The sequence below is a fragment of the Budorcas taxicolor genome, chromosome 9 (genome assembly GCF_023091745.1).
Source record: "Budorcas taxicolor isolate Tak-1 chromosome 9, Takin1.1, whole genome shotgun sequence".
In the NCBI taxonomy this organism is placed as follows: Eukaryota; Metazoa; Chordata; class Mammalia; order Artiodactyla; family Bovidae; genus Budorcas; species Budorcas taxicolor.
The window spans coordinates 76741263-76760565 of record NC_068918.1 but is presented as its reverse complement, the minus strand read 5'-3'; positions in this window follow the sequence as shown (position 1 = coordinate 76760565).

The window sequence follows — 19303 nt, the reverse complement described above, 5'->3', positions numbered from 1 at the left end:
TCCCTTGGACTGCAAGGAGATCCAACCAGTCCATTCTGAAGGAGATCAGCCCTGGGATTTCTTTGGAAGGAATGATGCTAAAGCTGAAACTCCAGTACTTTGGCCACCTCATGCGAAGAGTTAACGCGTTGGAGAAGACCCTGATGCTGTGAGGGGTTGGGAGCAGGAGGAGAAGGGGACGACTGAGGATGAGATGGCTGGATGGCATCACTGACTCTATGGACGTGAGTCTGAGTGAACTCCAGGAGATGGTGATGGACAGGGAGGCCTGGTGTGCTGCGATTCATGGGGTCGCAAAGAGTCGGACACGACTGAGCGACTGAACTGAACTGAACTGAACCATCTCCCCTTCAAGGGTCTCCTTCTTCTCCTCTATGATCCCAGAGAAATACCCTGCATATCACACTCTCACAGCACCTAACACACTGCATTTCATTTTATTTTACTACTTTTTAAAGATTGTCTTTTTAAAAATGGGAAGTATAATTGATGTATATAACATTATGTTAGTTTCAGGTGTACAACACAGAGATCTTAAAAATACATTATGAAATTATCCCCACAGCAATTTCAGTAAACAAAACACAGCATTTTAGTTCTTAATTTGCTTCATTGTTTCTGCACTGTGAGCTCCCTGAGGGCAGGGGCTCCATGTTTTTTTTTTTTTTTTCTTTTTCTTTTTTGTTATTCTTAGTGCCTAGCACAGTGCCTCAAAAGAAGAGCTTCTCAGTGCAGAGTGAAACAAAGCAAAACAGAATCAACCCTGTGGAACACTCCCTATATGACAGGCATTGTTCTCAGAATGTTAATAATACAATAATACAAAAATTTATCTCCTGGAAGTGTGGATTCTTTACTGCCTGAGCCACCAGGGAAGCCCAGGAATACTGGATTGGGTAGCCTATTTCTTCTCCAGGGGAATTTCCTGACCCAGGGATCCAACCAGGGTCTCCTGCATTGTAGGTGGATTCTTTACCAGCTGAGCTACCAGAGAAACCCTTTATCTTCTGAGGTTTTCAGAACTGACTTAGAGAAGTCACATCCAAAGCCTGGTACAGAATAAATGGTGAATGAACTAGAAAATTGTATCTCATGAGTCAGTTAATTTTTAGAATCTATTTTCTATGTAGTGCTACTACTATTTCTTCTCATTTTAAAGATGAAGAAATAGATACTTATAAGGGATAAGAAACTTGCCCCAAATCACTTACTCAGCTTAAGTGCCACAGTGGACTTCTATTTTATTTTAATATCAGCTTTCTAGTTTTTGACAAGTGAGTACTGCCTTTAATGTTACTTCTTTTTCTTCCAAGTCGGGTTTATGGAGGTACAGTTTAAATACGGTAAATTTCATATCTTCAACTTTGCTGCCCATTGCTGTGTTACAGTCCTGCAACCACCATCACAATCAAAATAGGGAACAGTCACATCACCCCCAAGAGGCTTCCCATATGGTGCAGTGGTAACAGAATCCCTCTGACAAAGCAGGAGATGCAAGAGACATGGGTTCGATCCCGGGGTTGGAAGATTCCCTGGAGGAGGGCATGGCAACCTGTCCCAGTATTCTTGCCTGGAGAATCCCATGGACAGAGGGATCTAGCAGACTACACACAGTCCATGCGGTTGCAGAGAGTCAGGCAGGACTGAGCACAGCACTGCAGCAACATGTCAAAACTCCCAAAGAATCCCCGCATGCCCTGCAGTCATCAACCCCTTCCCACACTCCTGGGGTCTGGGAAACACTGATCTGATCTTTGTCCTTTACAGTTTGACCTTTTTCAGATTGTCACATAAGTGGAATCATATAGCCTATAGCCTGTTGAGGCTAGCTTCTTTCATTTAGCATTTGAATTTTGTAAAGCGTTTGCGATTCATCATGTTACTGTGAGTATCAGCAGGTTGCTCCCTTTTATTGCCAAGTGGTGTCCTAGCGCATGGATATACCACAGTTCACTGGTTAACCAGTTGAGGCATGCTTGGTTATTCCCCAGTTTTTGTTGATTATGAACAAAACCTCTTACACATTCATGGACATGGGTTGTGTGAACATAGATTTTCATTTTACTTGGGTGAATACCCAGGAGTGAGCTTGCTGTGCCATAGGGGTAAGTGTGTTTTTAATTGTATAAGAAATTACCAAAATGATTTTCAGTAGTGGCTGTACCATCTTGCAATCTGATAAGTAATGTGTGAGAGTTTTCTTTGCTCCACAGACTTGCCAGCACTTGGTATTGCTAATTACTTTTTCTTGGTTTATTTTTCAAAGTCATTCTAATAGGTGTCTAGAGGTATCTCATTGTAGTTATCATCTGCAATTCTCTAATGACCAGTTATGTTGAATACCTTTTCATGTGCTCATTTAAAACATTGAGCTGTCATCCTATTACTGAATTTTAAGACATCTGAATATATATTCTGGATGTTGTTGTTGTTTAGTTGCCAAGTCATGTCCAACTCTTCTCGACCCCATGGACTGCAGCATGCCAGGCCTCCCTGTCCCTCACCATTTCCCAGAGTTTGCCCAAGTTTATGTCCATTGAATTGGTGATGCCATCCAACCATCTCATCCTCTGTCACCCTCTTCTGCCTTAAGTCGTTCCCTGCATCAGGGTCTTTTCCAGTGAGTTGGCTCTTTGCATCAGCTGGCCAAAGTATTGGAGCTTCAGCATCAGATAGAAGTCCTTCACCCAAAATGTGGTTTGCAAATATTTTCTCAGTCTGTGGTTGCTTTTTTATGTGCTGGTTTTCAAAAAAAATTTTTACATTTGATTAATTCCAACTTATTCATTTTTTTATTTTATGAATCTTACTTTGTTGTTCTAAGAAAAGCCACAAAAAAATTCTCCAATGTTTTCATCCAGAAAGTATTCTAGGTTTAGACTTTTACATTTTTATCTATGATCTATTTTAAGTTAAACTTTACATAATATATATGTCTGTAGGGTTTTTGTTTTTATGTTTTGTCATTTATGGATTTCCACGTGGTACAGTACCACTTATTAGCAAAACAGAGCAGAAATCTGAGTTCTAGTTTCTCTGATTCCAGAGGTCAAGCTTTTACCATGTAAATTCTTGTTCCATGTTTATGTGTGTGTGCCTATATATATATACACACACACACATATTTTTTCCCTTTGTTGGGGGTAGACTGTAGGATATTAGTTCCCTGATTAAGGATCAAACTGACCTTGGCAGTGAAAGTAGAGTCCTAGTGCTTCACTGGACAACCAGGGCATTTTCTCTTTAGGTATATATATATTTTTTTTTTTTTTATTTTATAGTTTTTTATTTTTTTAATTTAAAAATCTTTAATTCTTACATGTGTTCCCAAACATGAACCCCCTCCCACCTCCCTCCCCATAACATCTCTGTGGGTCATCCCCATGCACCAGCCCCAGGCATGCTGTATCCTGTGTCAGACATAGACTGGCGATTCAATTCTTACATGATAGTATACATGATAGAATGCCATTCTCCCAAATCATCCCACCCTCTCCCTCTCCCTCTGAGTCCAAAAGTCTGTTATACACAGCTGTGTCTTTTTTCCTGTCTTGCATACAGGGTCGTCATTGCCATCTTTCTAAATTCCATATATATGTGTTAGTATACTGTATTGGTGTTTTTCTTTCTGGCTTACTTCACTCTGTATAATCGGCTCCAGTTTCATCCATCTCATCAGAACTGATTCAAATGAATTCTTTTTAACGGCTTAGTAATACTCCATTGTGTCTATGTACCACAGCTTTCTTATCCATTCATCTGCTGATGGACATCTAGGTTGTTTCCATGTCCTGGCTATTATAAACAGTACTGCGATGAACATTGGGGTACATGTGTCTCTTTCAATTCTGGTTTCCTCGGTGTCTTTAGGTATATTTTTAATCTTCTGCTGGATCATACACTTTTTGACAGAATTATCTACATCTCCCCCCACCGCCCCACCCCTCCCACCGCCCCACCCTCGCACCTCCCCATCCTCCCCACCTCCCCACCCCGACATAGCGGAAGGCCTTGAACATACTGTGCTTGCACGCTCAGTCGCTCAGTCATGTCTGACTCCTTGTGACCTACCAGGCTCCTCTGTCCATGGGATTTCCCAGACAAGAATCCTGGAGTGGGCTGCAACTCCTTCTCCAGGGGATCTTCCTGATCCAGGGATCGAATCCGAGCCTCCTGCATTGCAGGTGGATTCTCTACCACTGAGCCACCACGGAAGCACTCCTTGAACACAGCATGTTCTCACTAATTACCCCGGACTGATTCTTTATTTATTAATAATAATAATTATTATTATTTTTTTGGCCATGCCCCAAGGCATGTGGGATCTTAGTTCTTCCACCAGGGGTTGAACCCACGTTCCCTGCATTGGAAAGACAGAGTGTTAACCATTAGACTGTCAGGGAAGTCCTGGACTGACTCTTTAAATGGAGGGTGGACTAACAATCATTCAAAACTGTCCAGTCCTTGTTCTCCTTTGCCCAAGGAAGAAACAGCATCCTCATACATGATGCTTGTGTGTTCAGAGCTCTGATCCACCCAGCAGATGTGTTGACCTCCATACCCTAAGCCATTTAATACAAGGATGGAGGAACTAGTCTTTTCTTCCTGTTAACATGGATTCCAGTCTACCAATGGTGTGCAGATGATTGCATTTCTTCTGACATCATTCCAGCCTGATATACAAGCTCTGGCTGTCCTGAGGAATGATCCTTTGCCAGTCCGTTCTGGCCAACAGGCAGGGCAAGATCAGGAGCAATTTGGGGCCAGAACTAGTGGGTGGATATGGGTGGAGGCGGGAAATGTGCAACACTAGTAGAACTGAGATTAACTGAGATCTGGCGCCTGATCCTATAGTGAATAAGCTAGTGTGGGCAGGCCCTCTGCATGACCTTCAGCTCCATGGACTTATAAGCCAAGGCCGTTCTGTAACTCATAGAGGGCAAGGCCAGTAAACCATTGCCTGGTCTTTGCCACTCAGGAGGCAAGAGACTCTTGCACAGTCCACCTAAGATTGTACATTTTTACGCCATTTTCCTTTATAATTCTTATTCAATATTCCACTTCTCTCTTTCCACATACAGCATAATGACAAACACCAAATCATGTCTTACGGGACCACACAGAGGAAGAGACTCTCACAGGCTGAAAAGGAACAACTGCATTTTCTATTTATTTAAGAAAAAAAATTTAGCTGCATCTTACAGCATGTAGGATCTTAGGTTTACAACCAGGGGGATCCCATGCTCCCTGCCGTAGAAGCACAGAATCTTCACCATTGGACCACCAGGGAAGTCCCATTTTCTAGATATGAGAAACTATGGAGCCAGAAAGCAGAAACTATCTTTAAAATCTCTCAAGCTTTTGGTAAACACTTGTATAACATAAGCGCTTTTTGCCTAGGACCTATTACAGAGTAAGTTCTCAGATATGCCATATTGTTAGTCATTATCATGCAATTTTGCTTTTTTACTATTTTTAAAAACTGTGTAAAATGCCATTATTGTATTTTGTATAAGATGTAACGCATGTACACACACACATGCATATGTGCATATGTGCACACACAGATGAGACACTGGAGAGAGAGGGAGAAATATAGAGAGATTTGGAGATTAGGAAATGAGAGGAAAAGACAGAACACTGTGGTTGGCTGCTGCACGTCTTGTTAACCCACGTTGAATTTCCAAGCCCTCAGGAATTCTCTGTCATGATCTCTACTTTCATATTATCACAGAGATTCTGGGATCAGAGCTCCTTTTCAGTATTCTGCACATGTGAACATTTCAGAGTCAGCTGGGTTATTTCAGGGAAAATTAAATAAAATATATTTGTTGAATAAACATTAATGGAAAAGTCATCAAACCCTGAGCCAAGTGACCAATTAAACCAAATTCTATCAGCCAAGTGATTTGCTTTCCATCAAAACAAAATAAAGTCAAGTTGACTCAGAGGCTGAGCAAAAATTTTAATAATCTAATTAAAAAAGCAGCTGCCCGTTAACAACATGAGGGAGACGACAGGCTATTCTGGTAGAGCTAGATTCTTAGGACAAATCATACACCCTCTTCTGAAGCCTGAGAATAAGCAGCAGGGGGTGGAAGAGAGTAAGTACAATAGGATGCATGAAAATATGAGGCAGCCATGGAAGCTGGTTCATAAATATCTCTTCCAGGAGGACATCATTTTGTAGTGGATTTCACAGCTTGGTATACTGTAAGATCTTTTAGGACAGGGCTCCCAGCTTCCTCTCTAGTTGCCTTTGAGGGTTGTGCTGAGAATGTGGCAAGTGGCCAGTTGGCCAAGGCACCCAAGGATAACTAAGAGGCACTGTCACTACATATGCTTAAAAGCAACAAAATCAGGTCATCTCACCCTTATCTACCAAGCACACTGCACAAAGTGATTTGCTGAGGTACTGACCAAGTCCTGTGGCCTGGATGAAGTGTTTCCATTCCTTGGACACAGCTGGTTTCTGCAACTCAGTGGGCTAACTGCTTGTGATGCCTCTGAACAAACTCAGAGGAGGCCCCCACATGGCCTTCATTTTTGGGCAGTGAAACAAAAGTAACAAGGCAGGGGTATGGTAATGTTCATTCAAAGGCTACTTTCAATGGTGATGTCCATTATTTAGGCACTGGAGAGAACCCAGCCTAAAGCATATTCCTTGTCCTCCCTTGGTACTTTTGACCAGTGGTTCTTAAACTTTAATCTGCATTAGCACCTTCTGGAGGATTCCCAGAGTGTCAGATTCAGTAGGTCTGGGCTGGGCCTGAGAACCTGCATTTCTGACAAGTTCCCAGGTGGTCCTGATGTTGCAGGTTCAGAAACTACAATCTGAGAGCCACTGCGTCTGCATTTGCTCGGGTAACATTTCTTATTTCTTATTTGTTTTCAACTTGACACATGTTGGAACCTTCAGAACTCAGTAACCACTGAATCATTACATAGTAAAAGAAAAAGTAACAGTGAAGTCAACAATGTTTCACTTTTATAGAGGTCAGGCTTTCAGTAACCTCAAGGGTTTGGAACATAGTTGCAAACTCACTAGCAAGGTAAATAGGTCCTTAAATTGTTAAAATAGGTCTGTGAGAAAGTTATGGTACTCTGCAGAGGTGGGCAGTGTAGAGAACCTTTTAGGTCTGAGCCCCAAATAAGCTTAATACATGTTTCAAGATGACAAAAGAATAGGAAGGCACAAGCATCAGGCTATATTATTTGTCAGGGGCAAAATGTCCTATTTGACTTGGTGTTAGCCCCTGTGGTCACCACTGTATTACAAGCAAAATGGAATGGCTACCCACTGCAGTATTCTTGCCTTGAGAATCCCCTGGACAGAAGGGCCTGGCAGTATAGTCCATGGGGTTGCAAGAGTTGGACAAGACTTAGTGACTAACACTTTCACTTTCACTTAGCCCCTGTGGTCACCACTATATTACAAGCAAAACATTAATTAATTTTCTTAAAATATTAAGGTTCCTCTTATAGCAACTCCCTCCCACTGCTGCCTCAGCATCAAATAAAGAAAATACAAAATGACCTGGAAAGCAACTATACTCTTATAGAAAATAAATGTATAAAAAAAGAAAAAGAAAATATAAAACAGCCAACAAGGATACCCCCTAGATGTGAGAGTGTAAAAGGACTTATAGCTCAGCTTGGGATACAGGATGATCAATGATTGCCAGCTGGAAGTGGTTCTGATGGGGCTGCTGGGTGATAAGTTCCACGGCCTCACCCTCAGGGGGAATGGAGGGATGGGGAAGAAAACGTGCCCCTGGTTCAGCCCTGAGGGCACCTGCCTGTGTTCCCAGGTACAGGAAGGAGGCTGTGAAAATTGAGGCCTATTACTCTGTAAACCCAAAGAAGTGTTGTAAATGCTAACGCAGAGAGACAGCCCTCCCATGTTGACAAGATCAAAGACCCCATGGAGAGACCTATAGGGGCTGAACTAACAGCTGCTTTGGAAAGGGCTGCAAATTATGAAGCAGAGCACAGCACGAGCAGTGGTGAAGTGGCAGCAGTGATGCTCCTTGACTATCATGGAGTGACTTCTGAGAACCCAACTAGAGGCTGGAACCTTGGCACTCAGAGGCCAGTGATCCTGGCTGGTCTCCTCTAGACCCATCTCTGCCTTCTTTGTCATTTTCCCCCTGAGGGGCTGACATCTATCAACTATCCCCTGAGTCCTGGCTTTCTGGCTTCCTTTGGGTTGAGTCTGATAGTGAACGTGTTAGTTGCTCAGTCATGTCCAACTCTTTGCCACCCCATGGACTGCAACTCACCAGGCACCTCTGTCCATGGAATTCTCCAGGCACGAATACTAGAGTGGGTAGTCATTCCCTTCTCCAGGGGATCTTCCCAACCCAGGGATCAAATCCAGGTCCCTCACAGTGCGGGCAGATTCTTTACCATCTGAGCCACCAGGGAAACACAGTTTGAGTCTGATAGGTATAGAGTAAAGGGCCAAAGCAGGTGATGAAATAGTTAACCCCACTAGGGGATTATAAGTAGAAAAAATATAGGAGACCCTGTAAGTAAATGATTAGTCAAGAGAGCAGGTTTGCTCAACCACAAAACTAAGCAGATTCATTTAGCAACAAAACCATGCAACAGAAGCACAACACATGCCCCAAACGATAAAACAATGGTGGCCTGAGTTGCACCTCCTGCCCAGTGAGCTCACTAAGTTAATGATCCCTAGGACATGCTCTCTGCACACATAAAAACAACAATTTGTAGACCTACCTTGACCATGTAGGGACAAGAAAACTCCCCTGCTCAACCTAGAGGAGGAGTGGATGATGGAAACATGACGTCTACTCAAAAAAGACAAAGTCCTTCTCCCTCTCCCCACTTTTCTTCTGATTATAAAACTATAGTCCAGTAAGTTCTTGCTTGCCCACTTGTAAGCCTCACAAGCGTCCTATTCTAACAAATCACTTCTTATGTATCATTTTGCCTCTCGCTGAATTCTTGTCTGCACTGAGACCTAAAGGACTATGGTATCAGAGCTCTTTAGAGTCCCCCAAATGACACCCAAACCGCTTCAAGTCTATGGTAGAGGACAGGACAGTGAAAGGAGAGACAAGGAGGGTAGGGGATGCCTATCAGTGTCTACTAGTGGCTGACTCCTGCCAAGGTTTCAGCAGTTGCTACCTTCCTCTAAGCCTGGGACTCAGCAGAAGTGGGCCCATTTCCACTGATGGTTCTTGATTTAACAACTACTTTCCCTTCAGCCTTGCAGGTAGCACTGGCTTCCCGCGGTTGCTAGCATCTGGTGCTTTCACATCCCTTGATCTTTCATCTTACCCACACCTCTGTGAACCAGCACTTCCTTCAACTCTTGTCAAACCTTTTGAGTCAGCCTGCTGTTTACTGCCTGGACCCCCTGAGATAGAGATGAAGGTCAAAGCTTCCCCGGGTTGAGTGTGAGCTTTGGTGAGCTCCTGACTGTAAACTCAAGAACAAATGGAATCATTAGCTTTACTGCAGGGAATCCTGCACCAGAAGGTAATGAAGGAAAAAGCACTTAAGGAAATTAGCCTCTGCTCAGGACTGTCAGTGGGAAAACGACTCTAAAACACTTGCCAAAATCATACAGGCAGGGGTTAAGCAGTTGAATACATTCTGAATAACTGACTACTATAGACCATAGGAGTTATTTTAAGAAAGTTTTCTAGAAGTTGTGAATTTTAAAACTCTGTCTTGAAAGAGCAATCATTTATTTATTGGCCACACTGTGTAGCTTGTGGGATTTTAATTCCCTGACCAGGGATCAAACTTGACCCACAGCAGTGAAAATATGGAGTCCTAACCCCTGGACCATCAGAGAATTCCCAATAACAAAATTATTGAAAAGACTTGAAAGGTAGTATGAGTACTGGCGGGCTTCCCAGGTGGCTCAGTGGTAAAGAATCCATCTGCCAATGCAGGATATGCGGGTTCGATCTCTAGGTCGGGAAGATCCCCCAGAGAAGGAAATGGCAACCTGCTCCAGTATTCTTGCCTGGAGAACCCCTTGGACAGAGGAGCTTGGTGGGCTATAGCCCATGGGGTCACAAAGAGTCAGATGTGATTTAGCTACAGAGCACACATGCACGCACATGAATACTGGTGGATTTAGGAAGGAATAAAGTGGGATGCTAGGTTCTATTTTTTAGAACAGTTTTTTTTTTTTTTTTTTTTGAGATACAATTAATCCATTTAAAGTGTATAATTCATTGCATTTGAGCACATTTCTAGGGTTGTCAATAACTACAATAACTAAATAACTACAATAACTACAGCCTAATTTTAGACCATTTTCAAGCCCCTGAAAAGGAACATTGTACCCATCAGTGGGCAATCCTCATTCACCCTCACCCACTGCCTTACCTCAAGCCCTAAGCACCACTAATCCACTTTACGTCTCTATAAATATGCCAACTGAGAATATTTTATACAAATGGAATCATGCAATACATGGTGTTTTGTGACTGACTTCTTTCACTTAGCAAAATGTTTTCAAGAATCATCCCTTGGTACATGTCAGAATGTACATCAGTGCTTTAATTCTTATTTCTAAATAATATTTTATTGTATGGATATTATGTATTCAGTCATCAGTGAATGTACATTTGTGTTGTTTCCATTTTTTTAAAAAAATAATACTGCTCTGGACACTCATACAAGTTTTTGTGTGTACACATGTCTTCATTTCTCCTGGGTATACCCCTAAGAGTGATATTGCTGAGTGATATAGTAATTCTGTTTATCTTTGAGGAACTGCCAAACTGTTTTTCTCAAGCAGCTGTGCCATCTTAAATTCTTACCAGTAAGGAACAAGGGTTCCAACTTTTTTACATCTGCATCAAATTTTGTTATAATGTCTCTTTTTGTTTATAACCATCCTAATGAGTGTGGCGTAGTATCTTAAAGTGGTTTTGATTTCTATTTCCTTAATGACAAATTCTGTTGAGCATCTATTTGTGTGCTTACTGCTCATTTAGATATCTTCTTTGGAGAATGATTCACTCAAATTCTTTGCCATTTAAACACTGAGCTGTCTTTTGATTACTAAATTGCACTAGTTCGTATTCTGGTTACAAGTCCCTTATCAGATACATAGTTTGCAAATAGTTTCTCTTATTCTGGGGTTGTCTCTTCACTTCCCTGATGTTATTTCTTGGACCACAAAAGTTTTTATTTTTAAAATGTATTTACTTTTTAATTGAGGGATAATTGCTTTATAGAATTTGGTTGTTTTCTGTCAAACATCAACATGAATCAGCATTGGTGTACATATAAAAGCTTTCATTTTTGATGTAGTCCAGTTTATACTTTCTTTCATCATTTTGCCATCATGTTCAATATCTAAGAAATTATTGCTTAATCTAAGGTCAAGAAGACTTATATCTATGTTTTCTCCTAAGAGTTTTATAGTTAGCTCTTATATTTAGAATTATGAACTGTTTGAGTTAATTTTTGTGCAGAGTGTGAGGAAGGAGTCCAACTTTATTCTTTTACATATGGATATTCAGTTGTTTCAGCACCATATACTGAAATTACTATTCTTTATCCCATTGAATTGTCTTGATATCCTCATTTAAAACATCAATTTGCCATATATGTTAGGGCTTATTTCTGGACTTTCAATTCTATTTCATTGATCTATATGTCTTTATTTATACCAGCACCACTGTCTTGATTAGTATAGCTTTGGAGTAAGTTTTGAGAGTGGGCATTGTGAGTCTTTCAAATTTGTTCTTTTTCTTTTCAGAATATTTGGGCTACTCTGGGTCTCCTTATAAGGACTGAGTTGAAAATGTAGCTCAATCTGGGGAGTGCTGCCATCTTATAAATATTAAGTGTTCTGACCAATGAACATGGGGTGTTTTTCCATTTAATTATATCTTGAATTTCTTTCAACAATGTTTTGTGGTGTTTAGTGTATAAATCTTTCACTCTTATTGTTAAATTTATACCTAAGTGCCTACATGCAGGCTGAGTCACTCTCACGTCTGATTCTTTAGGACCCCATGGACTGTAGCCCACCAGGTTCCTCTGTCCATGGGATTTCCCAAGCAAGAATGCTGGAGCTGGTTGCCATTTTCCTCCTCCAGGGGATCTTCCTGACCCAGGGATTGAACTTGCCTTCCCTGCATCTTGGGCATTGGCAGGTAAATTCTTTACTACTGAGCCACCTGGGAAGCCAGATACCTAAGTATTTTAGTCTATTTGATGCTATGATATTAATGACATTTTCTTAATTTCATTTTCAAAAATTTATTGTTAGTGTACAGAATTATACTGATCTTATATTCTGCAATCTCGCTAAACTCATTTATTATTCAATAGGTTTTTTTGTAGATTTCATAAGATTTTCTATGTACAAAATCATGTGATCTGCAAATATAGGTAGTTTTACTTTTTTTTTTTTATAATGTGAAAAGCTTTTATTTCATTTTCTTGCATAATTACCCTGACTGGAACCTTCAGTAAAATGTTAAATAGAAGTGGACATCCTTATTTTGTTTCTAAGGAGAAATGAATTTATTCTTTCTCTATTAGATATGATTAATTTTTTGGCTGATGCCTCATGTCAGGCAGAGGAAGTTCACTTCTATTCTTAGAATGTTGAGAAAAAATTATTTTAATCATGAAAGGGTGCTAAATTTTGTTAAATGTGTTTTCTGTGCCTACCGAGATGATTACATGGTTGTGCCCCTTATTCTATTAATATGATACATTATATGAATTGACTTTGGATCATAAGCCAATCCTGCATTCCTGAGATAAATCCCATTTGATCAGGGTATAGAAACTTTCTAATACATTGCTGAATTCAGTTTGCTAGTATTCTGCTCAGGATTTTTGTGTCTATACATGTAAGATGTTAATATAAGGGATACTGGTCTGTAGGTTTCTTTTCTTGCAATATCTTTCCTGGTTTTCCTATCTGGGTAATACTCACCTTATTGAATGAGTTTAGATTGAATTTACAAGTGTTCATCTTCTATTTTTTGAAAAAAAGTCTGTGAAGGATTCATGTTAATTATTTTTGGATGATTTGTAGAGTTCACTAGTGAAGCCATCTGGGTTTGGGTTTCTTTGCTTCAAGTTTTAATATTACTCTTTTAATATCTTTACCAGTTATAAGCCTATTCAGACTTTCTGTTTATTCTTGAGTCAGTTTTGGTAACTTGCATATTCCTAGGAACCTGTGTTTCATTTAAGTTATCTGATTGTTTGATGCACAGTGGTTCACAGTATTCTTTTATAATCCTTTTTATTTCCACTACCTAGGTCAGTGGCGATATCTCTTCTCTCATTTATAATTTTAATTATTTGAGTCTTTTCTCTGTGAATAGGCTAGCTAAAAGTTTATCAGTTCTGTTGATTTTATCAAAGAACCAACTTTTAGTTTCATTGATTTTTTTCTAGCATTTTTCAAAGTCCATTTCATTGATTTCTGCTCTAGTCTTTAAATTTCATCCCTCTGACTTCTCTTTCTTTTATTCTTCTTCTCCCCTTCACCCCTTCTCCCTCTCCCTTCTTCATCTTCTTTGCTTTCTTCCTCTTCTTCTTTCTCCTTCTTTTTGTTACATAAATTTATCCATTTGTCATGGTTAGCAATGTTTCAAATGGTAGCGCTTCTACTGGTTTTTAAATTTCTGCAATCTTCTGATGATGAATTTTACTGTGATGGAAGAAGTGGTGTGTAGGTCCGGGCATGACCTCCTCCTGTTTTCATGTAGAAATTAGAATGCCGAATCCTCACAGCTCATCTCTTTATCTTGGTTTTGTCACAGAAGTGAGAAAATAAAAACATGACATCCAACAGCCACATTATCTCAGAATGCTGCTGATTTCAATGTTTTTCTCCAGTTTCCCAAGGGAGGAAACCATGGTGGATCCTGTATTTACTGACAATTTTGTCCTTCTTGGGACAAAATAATATCTCATAAATTGAGATATGTTGTTGCAAACTAGGTCTGAGCCCAGAGAATTTTAGTTCTTTTTTTAACATAGGCATTTTACAGCTATACATTGCCCTCTAATCACTGCTTTAGCTGCATCCCATAAGTTTTGGTACATTGTATTCTTTTATTTCATCTCAAAACATTTTCTAATTTTCCTTACAATTTTTTCTTTGATGCACTGGTAAAGTGTGTTATTTGAAAGTGTGTTATTTAATTTTCCTATATTTATAAATTTACCAAATTTTCTTCACTAATTTATTCCCATCATGGCCAGAAAACATATTTTGTATGATTTCAATCTTTTTATACTGAGTCTTATTTTATGGATTAGCATATGGCCCATTATAGAGAATGTTTCACTTGTGCTGAGATAAATGTGGCTGTTGGATGTCATGCTTTTATTTTTCAACCAGGTTTAAAGTACAGCGGTGCCTGGAGTCAAACACATCTTCTTTACCTTGTGTTCTTAGTCACACAGTCATGTGTGACTCTTTGTGACCCCATGGACTGTAGTCTCCCATGCTCCTCTGTGCATGCACCATGGTTAAATTGGGAGAAGAAGAGTAATTTTAATCATGTTATTAGATACATAGATAAGTATAGATATATAGATATACATAGGTACAGGCTATTTTTTGCAGCATGAAGACATATCATACAACTTTGAGAATAAGGCTGTATGAAGTAATAACAGAATGGATTCAAGACTCCCCACTCTGACTTTATGACACATATGTGCATGGGTGATAAGTTGCTTCAGTCATATGCGACTCTTTGCAACCCTATGGACTGTAGCCCACCAGGCTCCTCTGCCCATGGAGATTCTCCAGGCAAGAATACTGGAGTGGGTTGCTATGCCCTCCTCCAGGGGATCTTCCTGACCCAAGGATCAAACCCACATCTCTTAAATCGCCTACATTGGCAGGCAGGTTCTTCACCACTAGCACCACTCACATATATCAAGGAAAATCTTAGAAAATTAGAAGACTGGATTCTATGATTCCAGAGGTCCCTTCTAGTATTAAAATGGTAGGTAAATTATTGATACTTAACTTCTCTAACTCTGACTCTGATCATCATTATTAACCAAGAACATAAGAAACCATCTGAAGGTTCTTGTGAAAATTAAATGATGACATTTTAAAATAAGCAAGAACATGGAAATGACTTACCATAGTGTTTGGTACATAATAAACATATTAGTTGTTTTTTAGATATGGAGGTTATTTAGATACAGAATGTTAGATTTTAGATGTAGAATTGATACTACCACCAATAAAGAAGGGTTTATCATTAATTTTTCTTTCCTCAAGTAGAAGATACAGGGAATCTTTGGTAGTGCTTTAAGGTTTTTGAAACTCTGGCCTGATCTTGTTTCCTTGCTCTCAGTGAAGAGAACAGAATATTTTATTTCTGGCAGGGGCAAAGAAGTTTTTTTAAAAAAACCAGATTCCTGAAATGTATTCTAGTTACCTAATAATGTTAGACCAGTTGGTGAGGATGTTATAAGGGAAATAAGCATCTGATGGACACAGGAAGGTCAGACTAGATAACCTCTTATATCCTTCCAACCTTGAGTCTGCTGAGTTAGACAATAGAGGTTATGAAATCATCTTGTGACTCTGATCATACTAATGAAAAGGACACATTAGTCAGTTTATTTCTTGGAACTATATTCAGGTTTTTAGTCTTCCATATTCAGTTTATTAAATCATTTCTGACAGTATGTTATGGTAATGTGGTCACAGAAAAGAGTTGATTCATTTCTACCCCAAAGCAATTTACTACCTCTCAAGTGTAGAAGAAGAACTACAATGTGTTGCTTAACTGATATCCATGCATCAGTGGAAACAAGTCCTAGGAACTTAAAAGTTTCATTTCCTCCTCAGCATCTTGACTACATTCCCTGATTCTAGAAACCTTCATTCAAATGTGAGGAAGGACTGGATAGGCACCCTGTAAATTTACTCTGATTTAGGAGTTGAGAATTTGTAACTAAAGATAACATCCTGAAGTAATGTTTTGCTTCTCGTGCCCCCTCCAATTTAGTTTGACCTTTCACTCCAAGGCTCAGACTGTAAAGTGTCTGTCTACAATGTGGGAGACCCGGGTTCGATCCCTGGGTCGGGAAGATCCACTGGAGAAGGAAATGGCAATCCACTCCAGTACTATTGCCTGGAAAATCCCATGGACAGAGGAGCCTGGTAGGCTACAGCAAAGAGTCGGACACGACTGAGCGACGTTCCTTCACCCTTCTTCACTCCAAAGGCTTCTTAAATGTACATACTTCTCAGGAAAAAACCCTGAGAACTTCTTAAAGGACTCAAATGATATCAGGATGCATAAATCTTATAGCACTAATAAATACTGAAAAGTAAGTATCTAAGTCTAAATTATGAGAAAGAAATCTTTACAATGTCATATTTACCCATAAAATATTATTAGGTTTCCTGGGATTGGTTATAGTTTAAAATTCACAGAGTCTCATAAAAACCATTCTCTAAAACAAGGATCCCCAACCCTGGGGCCATGGACTGGAACCTGACCACACAGCAGGAGGTGAGCAGCGGGCTAGCAAGTGAAGTTTCATGGCCTAGGATAGAGGGAGTGCTCAATGGTTATTTATTGTATTCTTTGAATGAATTCTCTCCTTTAACACATAAACAATTATCTATAGTTGCTAAGTATTTTAAATGCTTGCAGAATGCCCTGCATGCTTTATTTATGAGTTACTTAACAATATTTCCGCTCAAGAAAAACTATGATTATCTGTTGGCTCTCTGATAGGAAACTTATAGACTTATTGAAAGTGTTGTTGCTGTTTAGATGCTAAGTCATGTCTGACTCTTGCAACCCCATGGACTGTAGCCTGCCAGGCTCCTCTGTCCATGGGATTTTAAAGGCAAGAATACTGGAGTAGGTTGCCATTTCCTTCTCCAGGGGATCTTCCCCAGCCAGGGATCAAACTCCGGTCTCCTGCATTGCAGGCAAATTCTTTACCTCAGAGCCACCAGGGAAGCCCCCTGTTGAAAGTGGGAAGTTGCCAAATAAGGAGTTATGGTAAAATGTTTTTCAAGTCAACAATTCAGTGTATTATCTTTTTATGAATGCCATTTCCCTTAAAGGCTTCCCAGATAGCTCAGCGGTAAAGAATCTGCCTGCCAGTGCAGGAGACGCAGGTTTGATCCCTGGGTTGGGAAGATCTGCAGAAGGAAATGGCAACCGACTGCAATCTTCTTGCTTGGGAAATTCCATGAACAGAGGAGTCTGCTGCTGCTGCTGCTGCTAAGTCAATTCGGTTGTGTCTGACTCTGTGTGACCCCATAGACGACAGTCCACCAGGCTACCCCATTCCTGGGATTCTCCAGGCAAGAACAATGGATTGGGTTGCCATTTTCTTCTCCAATGCATGAAAGTGATAAGTGAAAGGGAAGTCGCTCAGTCATGTCCGACTCTTCATGACCCCATGGACTGCAGCCTACCAGGCTCCTCTGTCCATGGGATTTTCCAGGCGAGAATACTGGAGTGGGGTGCCATCGCCTTCTCCGAGAGGAGCCTGGCAGGATGCAATCCATGAGGTCGTAAAGAGTCAGGCATCACTTAGAGACTGAGCACGCAGGCACTTCCCTCAAAATCTGCTCAAGTTATAGCCATACACTAATTTTTGCTGAAGGTAGTGCTGATGTATTACATTGATGTATCAATAGGGTTACCAGATAAAACACAAAGAACTGCAAAATAATTGGTACAAAACTACCAAATATTGCAGAGTGTACATGTATGTGAAATCTGTGTGTCTCTAGTTCAAATTTAACTGGATATCCTGTATTTTTTTTCTCCTAAATTCGACAACCCTAGCTTCAAAGTAAATACTGCGCTCATCTTAAAGTGTTGTCATAATAGAATAAAACTTGTTTAATAAATAAACCCTTAACTGACTGTATTCAAACACAATGTCTTTAATCTAAGCTATTTTATCATCATCTCTTCTCAGGAAAACAAACAAAGGAAGAAGATGGCTTTCCTAGTGACGGCAGTGATGAGATTCTCCACGGGGCCTCTCCTTTGTAGTTCCCTGAAGTCAGCAGTGGCTCCCTGGGGCAGTGTTGCACCCGGGCCCAGAATCCTACCCTCTGTGAATGAATGAATCCTATTTCACATTACAGGCCCTTATCAGTATTCTTTTCTGGAAATTTCTTTCCTCTTCTGAAAGAGCAGCCCTGGACGCATGGAAATGGTAGATTTCAGCAACAAAGAAATTCTCTTCCCCAAGACCTTTCTTTGCTGAGGTTGACCTCACACGGAAGTTAACCCTTCACAACTGCACATCTTTGACTCTTGACCGTTGACTTCACAAGTATAAAAATGTGTACCTTCAAAGGTTTGCAAAAATCCTTTAAACAAGAGACAAAGTCAGAGCTACCACGTATGCCTCCTCTTCTCAGCACATGTCTTTTGCTTGCCCTTGCCTCCTTCCTACAAACTGCCACCGAATATGCACTGCGCACTGAGTACACAGACTTCTGGGTGCTCGGGCCCGGGGAGATGATAAGTTCCTAAAGTGCTGCATTTAGAGCTTGACAGAGCAGCATCCTTCTCTGGTTTTGGCATGCTGTGGGATCTTAGTTCCTCCACCAGGGAGCGAACCCGGGCCCTCAGTAGTGAGAGTGTGGAGTCCCAAGCTCTGGATTGCCAGGGAATTCCTGACAGGGCAGCATTCTAAGCTAATTGTCCTTGAGTCTGCAATTCAAGCTTCCTGGGGTTCAGTCTTCTCATCTATGAAATGGGGCTATGAATACCAGGTGGACCCTAGGGTTACATGAAATATTGGGCCAAAGAACATAGCAAATGCTCAGCAAATGTCACTATGATTCATATAAAGTGTATTTAAGAATATGCAAATAGGGTTGTCCCTGGTGGTCCAGTGGTTAGGTCGGCATGCTTCCACTGCATGGGTACGGGTTCCATCTGTAATCAGGGAACTAAGATCCCATATGCTACATGGTGTGACAAAAAAATTAAAAAAAGAAAATTAAGACTATGCAAATATCCATAAAAATTTGCTTTTTAACAAGCAGTACTCTCTACTGTAATAAGAATTTTCAACAGGTGTTAATGGCAACTGGAAATGGCTTAATAAAGTCTGTGCATGTGAGTGGTACTAGAATAATGTGCTATGTCGGTCAGTCATGTCTGACTCTTTGTGACCCCCCATGGAGTGTAGCCCGCCAGGCTCCTCTGTCCATGGGATTCTGCAGGCAAGAATACTGGAGTGGGTTGCTGTGCCCTCCTCCAGGGGATCTTTCTGACCCAGGGATCATTGAGCCTGAGTCTTCCGTGCC